The 13,159-nt window shown below is 34.3% G+C and overlaps 1 pseudogene; it reads left to right on the forward strand.

Annotated features, from left to right (window-relative positions):
- Positions 1-6,763: 6,763 nt before the first annotated feature.
- Positions 6,764-13,159, forward strand: part of LOC105300801 — a 58,836-nt pseudogene continuing 52,440 nt past the window's right edge.

Raw genomic sequence — 13,159 nt, forward strand, 5'->3', positions numbered from 1 at the left:
AGGAGGGGGTGAGAGGATCCAGCGCCCAGTGGAGGAGTTGGGTTTAGATTGGAGCTGAGAGTTCATACCTATAACCAGAGGGAAGGTGAAGAATATGAAGTATGTTCTCTGCTTGTAATTTTGCTAGTAACATGTTCATGTTATATAGATGCAATTCGTTCATATTTCTCTGAGAATACTAATTATAGTAATAATTAATGTGAGGTTTAGAGGTGTTTAGTGTGTTGTTATTACCTGAATTCTTTCTTTTTGCACAGCAATCTGTTTCCCTGCTATTGATTTTTCTTAAAGATTTAGCAATTTTAGTTGACCTTTGCTAGTTATGACTAAAGAAAATTGATTAGAATAAGTGACTGGAATGTGATCTCTCTGTGATTCTTGTAAAAATATATGATTTATGTGTCTCCACTTCTGTGTCCACCCCGTCCACACGCTCAGCTTGGCTTGAAGAGGAACTATAATGGGTTCCTTGCTATCTCCCTGGATCCAGTTTTCTTTTTCTCTCTCCTATTCTCATTCTATACAGTTTAATCAGATTTAACTTTCCTAAGAAAACATCATCATCAGGTTATTTCCCTTCATAAAAAAGCTAACCCAATTTCTCAAATTTTACAGATGAAGACCATATCCTCCAGCTTGTATTTTAAAGTTCCCTATATTTAATCCTTGTTAAAATGTTAAGCTTACTCTCACTACTCTAACAAGCCCTGTATAAACGCACACAAATCCATACTCTCTAGTCATCATGGACTCTTAGTCTCTTAATAGTCACTCTGTACACTTACTTGTCTTACTCCAGCATTTATCACTTAGCCATTTCAAACTCATTCCACTTCCTTTAAGTTTCCAAAGCCACATCTTCTTCTTTCTCTCTCCCTGAAAATGTCTTCACCGGGCGGGGAGGGGAGGAAGTAAAATGAATAAAAGTTAATTTTTTTCATCTTGTTTGAGGATAAACGCCCTAATTTGGTGGTACTCTATGCTCATCAAAAGCAGAGGCTATGTGCTTCCCCTGTGTAGCTTCAGTGATCAACATAATAGAATGAGAAACAGGAAGCTATCTAGGGGATGAAGGGGTAGGTAGGTGCATGGATGGATGGATGGATGGATGGATGGATGGATGGATGGATGGATGGATGGATGGACTGATGAATGCAAGAATAAATGAGTTGGTACTCCTCCAGCTGCAACTGACTATAAAGCTGTCTCCATTCAGAAAGACTGATGTAGGTAAAAACACTACATCCCTTTCTCTGTGTCTGAAAGAAGGGAAGATTTATTCACTATAATGTCTTCTCTTGTTCTACTGTTTTCATCTTTGATTTCACAAACATGAAGAAGTATATCTTACAATAGAGTTATAATTATTTGCATAAACATATATTTTTGTTAATTTATTCAATTATTAATTCATTAATTAAGCTTTTTAAAAATGATCTAACATTTGGGCATTATGCTAATTGCCAGATAATCAAAGATGAATAAGTTACTGTCATTCTCCTCAAGAAACTCTAAAACCTTGAAGGAAAAACATTCATAACTAACTTATACAGTGCATGCTCCATTAGTGTGGTGACTATTCATCCTGGTGTGTCTGGCCACTCAGTTTTATGCCTATTGTCCCCACATCCTGCCGGCTTAGGTCCCCCTTTCATTTTTTTAACAGTCCCATTTAGGTGACAGATTACATGGTGCACTTATGTACTAGCCCCACAGAAAAGAATTGTGGCGTGAATGTGCATATAAAAATGAAAATGTGCCTGTCTCCTCTTCTAAATTTAAACTTCTTAGAGGCACAAGAGAATGCCGTTGACATTATTAAAATATATTTGCTTATGTTCTTAATATCCCTAATCTTTTGAGAACCTCAATTGAATCTTTTCTGATAGATATTAAAGTTTGAATAAATAGTATAAGGCTTTAAAAATGTCACAAAAATAAAATTTTTACAGCTGGATGTTCATAGAAAGCCATGGAAAAACTAACATCCACAAAGCAATAAATGATACTAATTAGGTTTTTGATGCAATATTATAATTTCTTTTTTATTCTATTTAAAATTCATAAAGTATAAAATGCTTATTCCTTATAAATAGACACATTCCTTCTATTATAATTCACCCCTATAGCTTCTTTTGGCTTTAAGAGGCAACCTACTCATTTTTCTTATCCTGAGAAATGGTAAATACTGAGAGCTGTTTATCTTATAGACATTTCTACACCACCCATTCAGAATTCAGTGGAGAACTGTGAAAATACCAGATTGAAGAAAGCGATGAGAGTTTAGGTTCATTTTAATTTTACTGTCTGCATAATTTCATTCATCTCTAATTAGTTTTCCAAGATGACACCCTAGTGTCTTTCACATCACAAGTTCGGTTCTTAATGCCACATTCTCAACACTTGTCAATCACTGACTTCAGTCCACAGTATATTCTTCTAAAATTTTGAGTAGCAGCCTCAGGGTTTGTATCTCCTCCAATTTACTTCAGAGTGAAATACCCCACAGAGTCCTCCCATCTCTAGAGATTTTGTGGTTATGGTTATATCTTTCTTTTCACTGTGAAACTATTACCATTTATAATCTTTATTTTGTATGGTTGCTATTCATAATAGAGTCTTTTATTCACTTTATTTCTTTAATTCACTAAGTAAGTCCCAAAATCTCCATGGCTTCTGGGCACATGCTAAGAATAACAGGAAATTCATTTCAGCCACTTTTTTTTTAGCCAAAGCCCTGATAGGAAAGATGGCTTTATGCTGGGCCCTCAAAATTAGAAGACTAAAGTCCTTTTGAACCAAAATTAAAAATTAAGGTTTTCAGAAACAAACTTTAAATATTAAGATATCTGTCCTGTATTATAGGAAATATCTTTTTTAAAAGACTGTTTTAAATAAATTTAACCTTGATACGTGTTTAAGTCAAAAAAAAAATAAATAAATAACCAGCTACGAATACTTAGAAATTTACTACTTTTCAAACTAAAATTATAGTTTGGTTCTTTGTCTATAAAAAAATTTCATTATAATTATGTCACTATCAAAGTATGTTCTCATTTGATCATTAACACCTGCATTTTAATTTGATATAAAATCGCAAGTGACCAAATAAAAGAAAACCAAGAGAAAAAATTTGAGGGGATTAATCTCAGAGGCATTTTATTCTCAGAAAAACAGACTGACAAATTTTACATACATACTACAGAACAGTAACAATAAATCTGTTACTGTTTCTTATGTTGTAATAGAGATGGCACAGAGCTAGCTCATAGAGGAGTATTCCCATCCCAGCTCCACAACACCTATGACCTAGACCAAGTCTGTCCCCTCCTCAGGCTTGTCTCTCCATTGTTCAAGGAAGGGTGTTGAATTAGGAAATCTTTATATTTCTCCCAGCTCCACACTTCCCTAATTCTCACGTACTTGTTTATTAGTAAATTGTGTTTGTGTCTCAATGTAATAATTATCGTTTGTCAATGTTTACTCTCAAGCATTAGAATTTGTCACATACACAAAGTTGTCATTGTAACTGAAAAGTTATAGCAAAGTCACTAGAAAAAGGACTTTAAAACTTCTTTTCCAAAAATCTGTTTCCTGACCTATGTGGATGGTTTACTCATAGTGAACTTTGAGTATACGTCTTAGTCTGCTCAGGCTGCTATAACAAAATACCCAGGATGAGTGGCTTAAACAATAATTTGTTTTCTCACAGTTCTGGAGGCTAGAAGTCTGAGATCAGAGTGACGACATGATCAGATTCTGCCGAAGGCTTTCTTCCTGGCTTAGAGATAGTTGTCTTCTCACTATATCCTTACATGATCGAAAGAGGAAACTCTGGTTGCTCTTCCTTTTATTATAGGGAACTAATCCCACCAAGGGGCTCTACCCTCATAACTTCATCTAAACCTAATTACCTCCCAAAGGCCATACCTTCTAATACCATCATATTGAGGGATAGGGCTTCAACATAATTTGGGGTGACATAAATATTTAATCCATGGAAGTATCTCTTCTGACATATCAGGTCAGCATATCATCCTCCAATCCTGATGTTTAGCATCACACTATCTGGCTCTTAGTGGTTCTCTAGTTCCTTCATATTTGTCTCTTCAACTATAACCTCTTTAAGGCAAAGACAGGTTTTTTTCTTTTTTCCTTCTTTCATACAGTGACTAGTATTTAGGCACTCAGTAAATATTTATTGTATTGATAGTGTTAAGTGAAATATTTTACCAAAAAAAAGCTAATACATTTCTAAGGGCTATGTACATAGCAATTTGCTGTAATGCCCTCATTAAAACTATCGGTATGTTATGTTATGATACAATTTAATTATTTACAAGTCAAGTTTTGTGTTTCTTATGAATAGGGAATCTCTGCTTTTAGGAGAAATGTTTGAATCACTCTGATTTAGTAAATGGCATAGTTTTGTCTTAGACACCAGCATTCCTTGCCAACTGCACCCCAGGGATGGTTCTCCCTGATGAAGCCCAACCCAGCAAACCATTAGGGGGTTTCGGCTATGTCCTAAGAGACTAATGATAAAGGCTTCTGGGGACACAAGCCAAGTCTCACGGTGTGTAAAGAAATACCAAGGATTAATAGTCATTTGTTCGAGATACTTAATGAATCCCTAAGCAAGAATATGGGTTAATTTTATACTGTTTAGAGTAAGTTATAGGAAACTAACCATTGAATGAAAACATAAATGTTTCTGCAAAATTTCCATCTTGTTGGTCCCTCATTCATTCCACTCCTCCAAGAAAATGGACAACCACTCCCTTCATTCAATGTACATGTGTATGTATACGTACATGTATGTCTGTAGTGAGAACAGCGTTAGTTTCTTCTGGAAGGAGACTCAGATTCCTAAAATGACGGATACTGCTCCCAGTCTCTCAACCATTCCCTGGGAAAGTTAAAAATAAGTCCCTCTGAAAAAATAAGTTGGCACTTGTTATTTGAGAAAATTGCTTTATTCCAGGAACTGCCTCATGTAGCAGAAATTTATTTACCATCTGTGTGGACTTTAAAAATTTTCCATCTTAACTGATACACAACTGAAATAGAAGCAGACTTTCCGTGCGTAGGTTTTCCACAGGCCTCAATCTTTTAAAGGGTGTTAGCTAAGAAACTTATGGGATTTTTGTGGTCCCCAGAGTAGGAGAGCTCCATGACTGCCTCTCAGCCCTGAGACCTTCTCCTGGGGAAGGGCCCCAGGCTGATGTCACCCAGTGAGGTCAGGAGTGCCTTCAGGGTGCGGTAGAAGGGTGGGAGTGGAAGGGGTCAAGAGGATCTGCCTGGGAGCATTCCGGGGACTTTGCTGAAAGGCATTCTTTATTTTCAATGGCCATTAGAATAGTTACCTACCATATTATGCTCAAATAATAAAATAAAAATAAAAATCCCTTGGGTAATAAATTCCTTTTTTTAAATTGCTTTTAAGTTATGTAGTCAGATAAGACAAATGTGCTTTCCTCTTTTTCAGCTGTATCAAAGGATTATTTTATTCAAATGTTTTATTAAATTCTTCCACAAGAGGAAGTAACTTTGTTCACTGAAGGAAAAAAAAAATAAGGTTGAATGGATGGCTGAACACAACTGGATTTGTTGTTAGGTGGTGCTTTATTTATACTACAGAAAAATCAAGGGAAATCAAATTGCCACTTTTTATACAAAATAAGTTGCCCTATCTGGATGTTTTTCTACAATATTAACCTATTATATCATTATATGGGAGGATAGAAACTGAAGTTGCTTATATATTTAATTCTCTTCACAATTTATGCTTTCTGTTCCAAAAATTCAAGAGCTAGACCATTTGTATATCTCTATAGACTTTAGCAAAGTAATATCACTTTTCTAGATATGCAATTTTAACTACTAGATCAAAATCATGTCAAATTATGTAGGTTATATATTTCAGTAGTATCTTCCAATCAGTTCTTATTGCAAATTTAACATGCAAACAGAAATTTTAATAAAACTTTTAGAATATGTAAAATTACACAACCTATTTATAATTTACCTTTGCAAATACCCATAATTCCTCTTGTTTGAGCATTAACTATGTGCCAGCACCAGACCCTGGCTCTTAATATTCATTGTCTCATGTAATCATCACAACAGCTTACAAATTAGGTACAAACTGATAGATGAAAAAACATAAGCCTTGACAAATAACTAACATACTTCCAGGTCACAGAGCAATTAAGTGTCAGAACTATTATTCAATGCTCAATGAATCAGAGCTCCAAAGCCTATCATTTTGGCCACAGCACAAGTCACCAGTGAACTTGTGAAACCCAATTCTAATGAAATATGTAAATTTTTTTTTTTTTTTTTGAAAAGCAGTGTTGATCTCAGTTTTTAAGGTTTTATTTACGGAAGACTTCAGAACTTCCAAGACTAATTTTTACTTACAAAAATGGAAAGAGGGGGACTTTTACACTTTGACGCCTACTTTGAAAAATAGACTTATGACCTAGCAGATCCTCCCATGGAGGCCAGGCCAGGGAGAAGGCTCAGGCCCCCAGCTGCAGGGTTTGGGCGGGAGAGCGATGCTAACCTGAGGTGGCCACAGTGCCCCAGGCCCACCACTTCTTTCTCTCGCGCTCCGGGAACTGCCGCATAGGGCCTAGAGAGGGGCAGCCCTACTGAACAGAGTGGCGGTGGCGGTGGACACCCCAGGTGGCTGGGACTGAGCCCAGGGTTGAGGCAGAGGCTCCTGGGAGACAATGCCCAGAGGCCGGCGGGCCTCAGCATGGCTTTCAAGCCTGGCACACTGATGCCCAAGTGTGTGGTGGCAGTGGACATGACGTGCCTACTCAGAAGCTTTGCCAACATCGCCTTCCCAGAGAAGTAGTATCCACCGTCGTTGACCACTACACAGTCAACATCACCATAGGGGACAAGCAGTACCTTCTGGGACTCTACGGCAGGCTGGACAGGGAGATTGTGATCCTCTTAGGCCTTTTTCTTAGCCAGAGACTGATGTCTTCCTTATATGCTTTTCTATGGTAAATCCAGCCTCATTTCAAAATGTGAAAGAGGAATGGGCACTAGCACACAAGGAATATACACCAAATGTATACTTTTTATTATTAGGAATTCGGATTGATGTCCAAAATGACCCCAAAACTTTAGCAAGACTGAATGATATGAAAGAAAAACCTATAAGTGTGGAACAAGAATGGAAACTAGTATAAGAGGTAGGAGCGTATTGCTGTGTGGAATGTTCATCTTTAATCGAGACAGATTGAAGACTGTTTTTGATGACGCTATCATAGCCATTTTAACTCTGAAGAAACACACAGTAAAACACACACATATGCGCAAGCACATACGCAAAATGAATAGGATCACGATGTATAAACTGTTGTTTGAATATGTGAGAAACATCCTCAGTGTCCAAAAAAACTCTCCATTCCTCTCAGAAAGTGTATGAAATTGTATAGCTATACCCAGACTCAAATACTAAAGCAGTTTAAAACTCTTAAGAAAAAATACTAATAATAACTCTGTCCTCAAAATTCTATAAAGTTCATTAAAGATGTTTCTTAAAGTTCCAAAAAGCAGCAAACAACTGAAGCCGCATGCTTAATTTCAACTAGAAGGTACAATCTCTCAAGGTTTTCACAACTTAAGAAGCTACAATCGCATCATGTTGTAACTACATAAAAAGCAGTAAGTAGAACGGACAGGCTTAGATCATACACATTTCTTCAGTCTTTATGGAATCCGAGAAAAGAAATACTTTCTCCCTTTGTTCCAATTAATTGTTCTTGTGTGTAAGTTGTTTTCTCTTCCAGTATATCCAGAGCGGTGAAATAACAAGGCCAGCCACGTAGCCAAAGGTCACTCCAATCATACAGGAGATGGGCTATGCCTGAGAACAGAATGTATGAGATTGAAAAGAACAGTTTTTTTTTCTTTTAAGGAACGAATTTTTATTATTACTTAAGTACAAGTGTAACCTAAGTAAATCTGTATTGAAACTTAATGTGCTTTCATAAAGAATGCCAAAAGTCTAATAAAGTCATAATTGCATTTATCATGAATACTAAAAATGTACACATTATAGTTAATGTGCATCCAGCTGTAATGCTTCTGGTCACTGTAGCTTTAGTTTGATGCTCCACAAACTGTAGGGGAGACATGCTAAAATCACAAATTAAAATTTTGGGTCAGACTTTGTCATAATCTTGGACTCAATTTAACTCTCTGAACCAGTTGGTAATTTTAACTTTGAATGTCCACAATGGCTGGTATATCAAAGGAAATAATAAGTGTGTATGCTGACCAAACTTCAAGAAACTTTAAATTGTGTTAAAAAGACCTGAAATTCAACCATGTTACATGAAATTTATAACAAACCAACTATATACATTATACAACTGATGTCACTTTTCAGATACAGATATTAGAACCATAGCAGAAGTTATAAAACTACAACTTAGTGAAAAACCTAGAGTGTAAGTTAAAGAAACTGCCAGCTTTCAAATGTTCATTTTTTCCAACCACATTATATTTTACAATCTTAGATCAAGCCAGAATTAAAGAGTGTTGATTTATTTCATCCACAAGCAGTCTATACTGGTTCCTAAGTGGAAAGGCCCTATTTTAAAAAAAAAAAAATTTTATGTTTATCTGTGATTCTTGTTTGATATACTAGAGCTATATCTCTTTCTCTGGAGAAGCAGATGGTAGAACTGTGTTAGAAGTGAACCATGTTAGGATCTGTCACCTGATTAAGCTTCCTTGTTTGGTCTGCTGTAGATCTGCCTTATTCTAAGTGCCATGCAATAGACAATAGTGTTAAGAGTTTCAGTGTGAACAAAATAATGCAGTTCAAAGAAGTATAATCGAACCCATAGATTTTTTTTTCAGCCTTTCCTACATTTAAACTTTCTTGCTATTGCCTAAATTACAATTTCTTTATGTCTTTGGTGAGCTCCTGTTAATTTCCATGACTCGAGATTATAGCTATATCTATTGCACATATTGGATAATGGAACACTAAATTTTTATTCTTGAAAATGACAGCTTAAAGGCTCATATCAGTCACAAATCTAAGATGTACTGTCTTGTATGTGAACTTTGTAGAGATTTTTAAAAACATAAGCATGCTCTTCCGCATTGAAGAGTAGAAGTTCTATTTGATAACTAGTCAGGAGCTTTCTCTTTGAACAGGACAGTGGAAATGTTTTCTTTCTTTCAAGAAATGGTGGCTCACATTAGGTACCACAGCCTTGTACACTCAAATGGAAATTTATGTAATTTCTCACTTAATTTTGATCTGCCATTTTTAGATATAGTTGAAAGAAATTGTATAAATCAATTAGTATATTAGCTAAGTTGAGCAACATGTGGTATAAAGGAATTAAGATAGTAAAGTAATATACATTTCTAACTTGCCTTTGGGGATTTGATGAAATTTTTTTTTTCTCAAATTTGCATCTCTGAAATTCTTCACACTTGGTTTAGTAGCCAATGGAGGTTAAAATCTAGAATTTGTTCTATCCTAGTAGAAATGGATTAGGTATCTGGAAACAGCTCTGGTGTCACCTCTGTTTCATGACTGGATCTCAGTTTCTTCATCTATAAATATGGGGAAGTAGCACAGATGATCTCCAGTATTTCTCCCATTCATCAACTCTTATGATTCTCTTCTTTCTTATTCACAAAAATCATGGCTAGACATTACCTTTTCAGTTTCACATTCTTAAGATGATAAAATTACTGTAGATTGGGTTATTAGAACTCTAAGCAAGGTGATTGTCTCACCTGGACCTGAGGTACCTTAGGTACTCTACTGACCTTGATGCTGCTTATGAAGAGCCTTTCATTGTTTGGTTCTTTAGTTTTGTTTTGTTTTGTTTTGTTTTGTTTACAAAATCCTTTCCACTTTAACTAACAACCAAAGAGTTGTTTTCTACTTATAAACAGATTGTAGAAATTGTCTTATTTTCAAAAGCACATTTTCATTAAAGGCTTAGGTTTCAATAGAAATTTAGACTAGTCACTTGAACAACTAATTTGAAGTAGTGAAATATTTGGGAAATAAAATACTCAAAAATATCTTACTGACATGAATGTTCCTAGTGAATGCAAATAACATTGTTTTAAAATAAGGCCATGTATAAATGAACTTAATTAAAATTAGTTAATATATTTTTTGCATATAGATAATCAGCTCTGAAGTTCTTAAAAGTAATTTTAGAGGCTCCCTGAAATCTTATTTTATACTTTGCTAACTTATACCCTCATTCTATCTCTAAAGGTACATTTTAAATTAGCCCATTTTGAATGATTACATTTCCAATAAGTGGAGCCTGAAGTAATGGTTTTAATTGTGAATTATCTTAGTTACTTCAGACATTGTTTCCATTTGATTCTTAATTATTAAGGTAAGTACCAAATTAAATACTGGTTTATTGTTGTTTTATAAATGATTGTTACTTGAACAGTGTTCCATCTTAATACATGGGATTACAAATAAAATAATTGCATAGGTTAGTATCTATGTAAAACATTGAAAAAAAAGTGGGCCTATGAAAATCTAAAAAGCAGTGCTACTATTCAGACTATAATCACTTTTCAGTTCTTTCTCCTAGAAAACTATGTTGCTGTACAAAATTTATTAAAAATAAAAAGTATAGCAGAATGTATTCTAAAAAGTAACAAGATTTAGTTTGATTCCTAGATCCCACCACATATTAGATTGTGAAACAGAGAAAGTTAAATAAATGGTAGCAAAGCTGAGAATGATCTGACTCATGGGAAATGATAGTGGGCAGGGGTAGGTAAGTACTAGGAAAATAAGGGAAGTAGTACATGTATAACTGAATTCTACCATATTCTTGAAAAACAACAATTGCTTCTGCAAGAGAACAAAAACTCTGATCCCACCCTTCTTCTGCCTCCCCTCAGAATTGGTGTATTACTGCTTTGTATAATTATTTTGCATGTTTTAATAGTTTTAAGGGGGAAAAAAAAAGCATATGGATTTGAAATTTAGAAAAATAAAATCAACAGTGCAATCTCTTACTTAAATTGCTATTGCACCTCGTGCAAATTAGCTTTCCATGTCAAAATTTCTTCAAGGTAAATGTGTGATAACAATTCCTACTTTACTGTCATATTAAAATGATTGAAATGGAGTCTTTCTCATATAGCAGTATTGCCCAAAAGAAACTTCCTTTTTCAGTTCAACTGTTCCCTAGAAAAAACAGACTCTTTCAGATGCCGTTTAGTCTCATAGGGGTAGGTGAAGATCACGAATGGAGATCTCTTCTAAATACAGGACAACAACATGAGCTAGGGTAAAAAGGAAGACCTGGAACCTGGATAAGAACCTGAGTAGTGGGAAAAGAAAACCGAATTGCCTGAAGTCTGGCATTAAAACTGCAACTGGGAAACTGAGTCTTGGGTCAGCGGCAGAATGGGAAGAGGGTCCTGGAATTCCCAAGCTGAGCTGGGTAGTGTGTCTCCTAGCTACTGACATAAGCAACACCCCTTTGGCAAAAAGTGTCTCTAATCCCTAATTTAGGTCCTCAGAGTTCCCACATTAGGATAAAGCAATGAGACCCAATCACCAATTATAAAACAGAGAAGGCAACAACTAAGACTGAAGGTAACTCAGAAGAGGGGTAACAGAGATAAAAAGGTCAAAGTTTACTGTACCTTTCAAGATAATGGGGATCGAATTAAGACTTTTTTAACTTTAGATTTTATAATGTAAATTTACCATCCTAAAAATAAACGCCAAAATTTTAAGGATAATCACTAAAGGAATAGAAATAAAGTGAATACATTACATTGCAGAGAATGAAATGGGATACAAACAAATAAAAAGTCAACCAACACCCAAATAAAAAAATATTAAAAACGGGATAAATAAAATAGAAAAAGGTTAACATGGTATAACAAAATCCAACTATATTAATAATCACAATAAATATAAATGGATTTTAATAATCAATTAAAAGTTTATTATATTAAAAAAAGTCCAGACAAATGCTGTTTAAAAAGATACATAAAGCATAAGGACTTGGAAGGTTTACAAGGCAAAGAAAAAGATAAAAGGTAAATATAAATGAAATAAAGATATTTAAGACAAAGAAATTATTAAAATCACCAAAAAAAGTCGCCATATTGATAAAGTTTCAATTCACCATGAACTATAATAATTTCATTCTTCAATTATGCAACAAATAAAATAGAATAAAAGTGTATAAAGAAAACATTAACATAACTAGATAGAAATTTTGAAAAATCTATAATTTTGATAGGAAGCTATAAGATCTCTTAAATATTGAGAATACAAGTAAAAACTTAAAGAAATAAACAATTTAAACAGCACAATCATCAAACTTAATCTGATATACATACAGAACTCTCAAACACAATAATTAGAACATATATACTGTTCTCAATCACACATGAATCATTTTGAAAATTGATATTATAACCATGAAGTATATCTTAACAAATTTTAAAAAATTCCTATTACAGAGACCACATACTCAAACCACAATTCAATTAAGTTAGACATTAAGTTAGAATTTAATAATAGAAATTCTCATACATGTAGACATTAAAACATATTCACACTAATAACTCAAGAGATAAAGAAACACTCTGGAAGTCCTAGCCGCAGCAATCACACACACACAAAAAGACATCCAAATTGAAAAGAAAAATAAAATTGTCATTATTTGCAGATGACATAGTATATATATACAAATAAATAAATAACCCTAAATATTCCACCAAAAAAGTATTAGAATTGATAAATGAATTCAGTAATGTAGCAAGATACAAAATTAATATTCATAAATCAGTTGCATTTCTATACATCAATAATGAATTATCAGAAAGACAAATTAAGAAAACAATTCCATTTACAATTGCATCAAAAAAATACCTAAGAATAAATTTAACCAAAAATGTAAAAGACTTGTACTCAGAAAATTATAAGATATTTAAGAAAGAAACTGAAGAAGATACAAATAAATGAAAGCAAATGCTGCGCTCATGGATAGGAAGAAGTGACATTGTTAAAATGTCCATACCACTCAAAGCAATCTACAGATTCAATGCCATCCTTATTAAAATACCAATGGCACTTTTCAAAGAACTTGAACAAATAATGCCA

The sequence above is a fragment of the Pteropus vampyrus genome, unplaced genomic scaffold (assembly GCF_000151845.1).
Source record: "Pteropus vampyrus isolate Shadow unplaced genomic scaffold, Pvam_2.0 Scaffold8, whole genome shotgun sequence".
Taxonomy (NCBI): domain Eukaryota; kingdom Metazoa; phylum Chordata; class Mammalia; order Chiroptera; family Pteropodidae; genus Pteropus; species Pteropus vampyrus.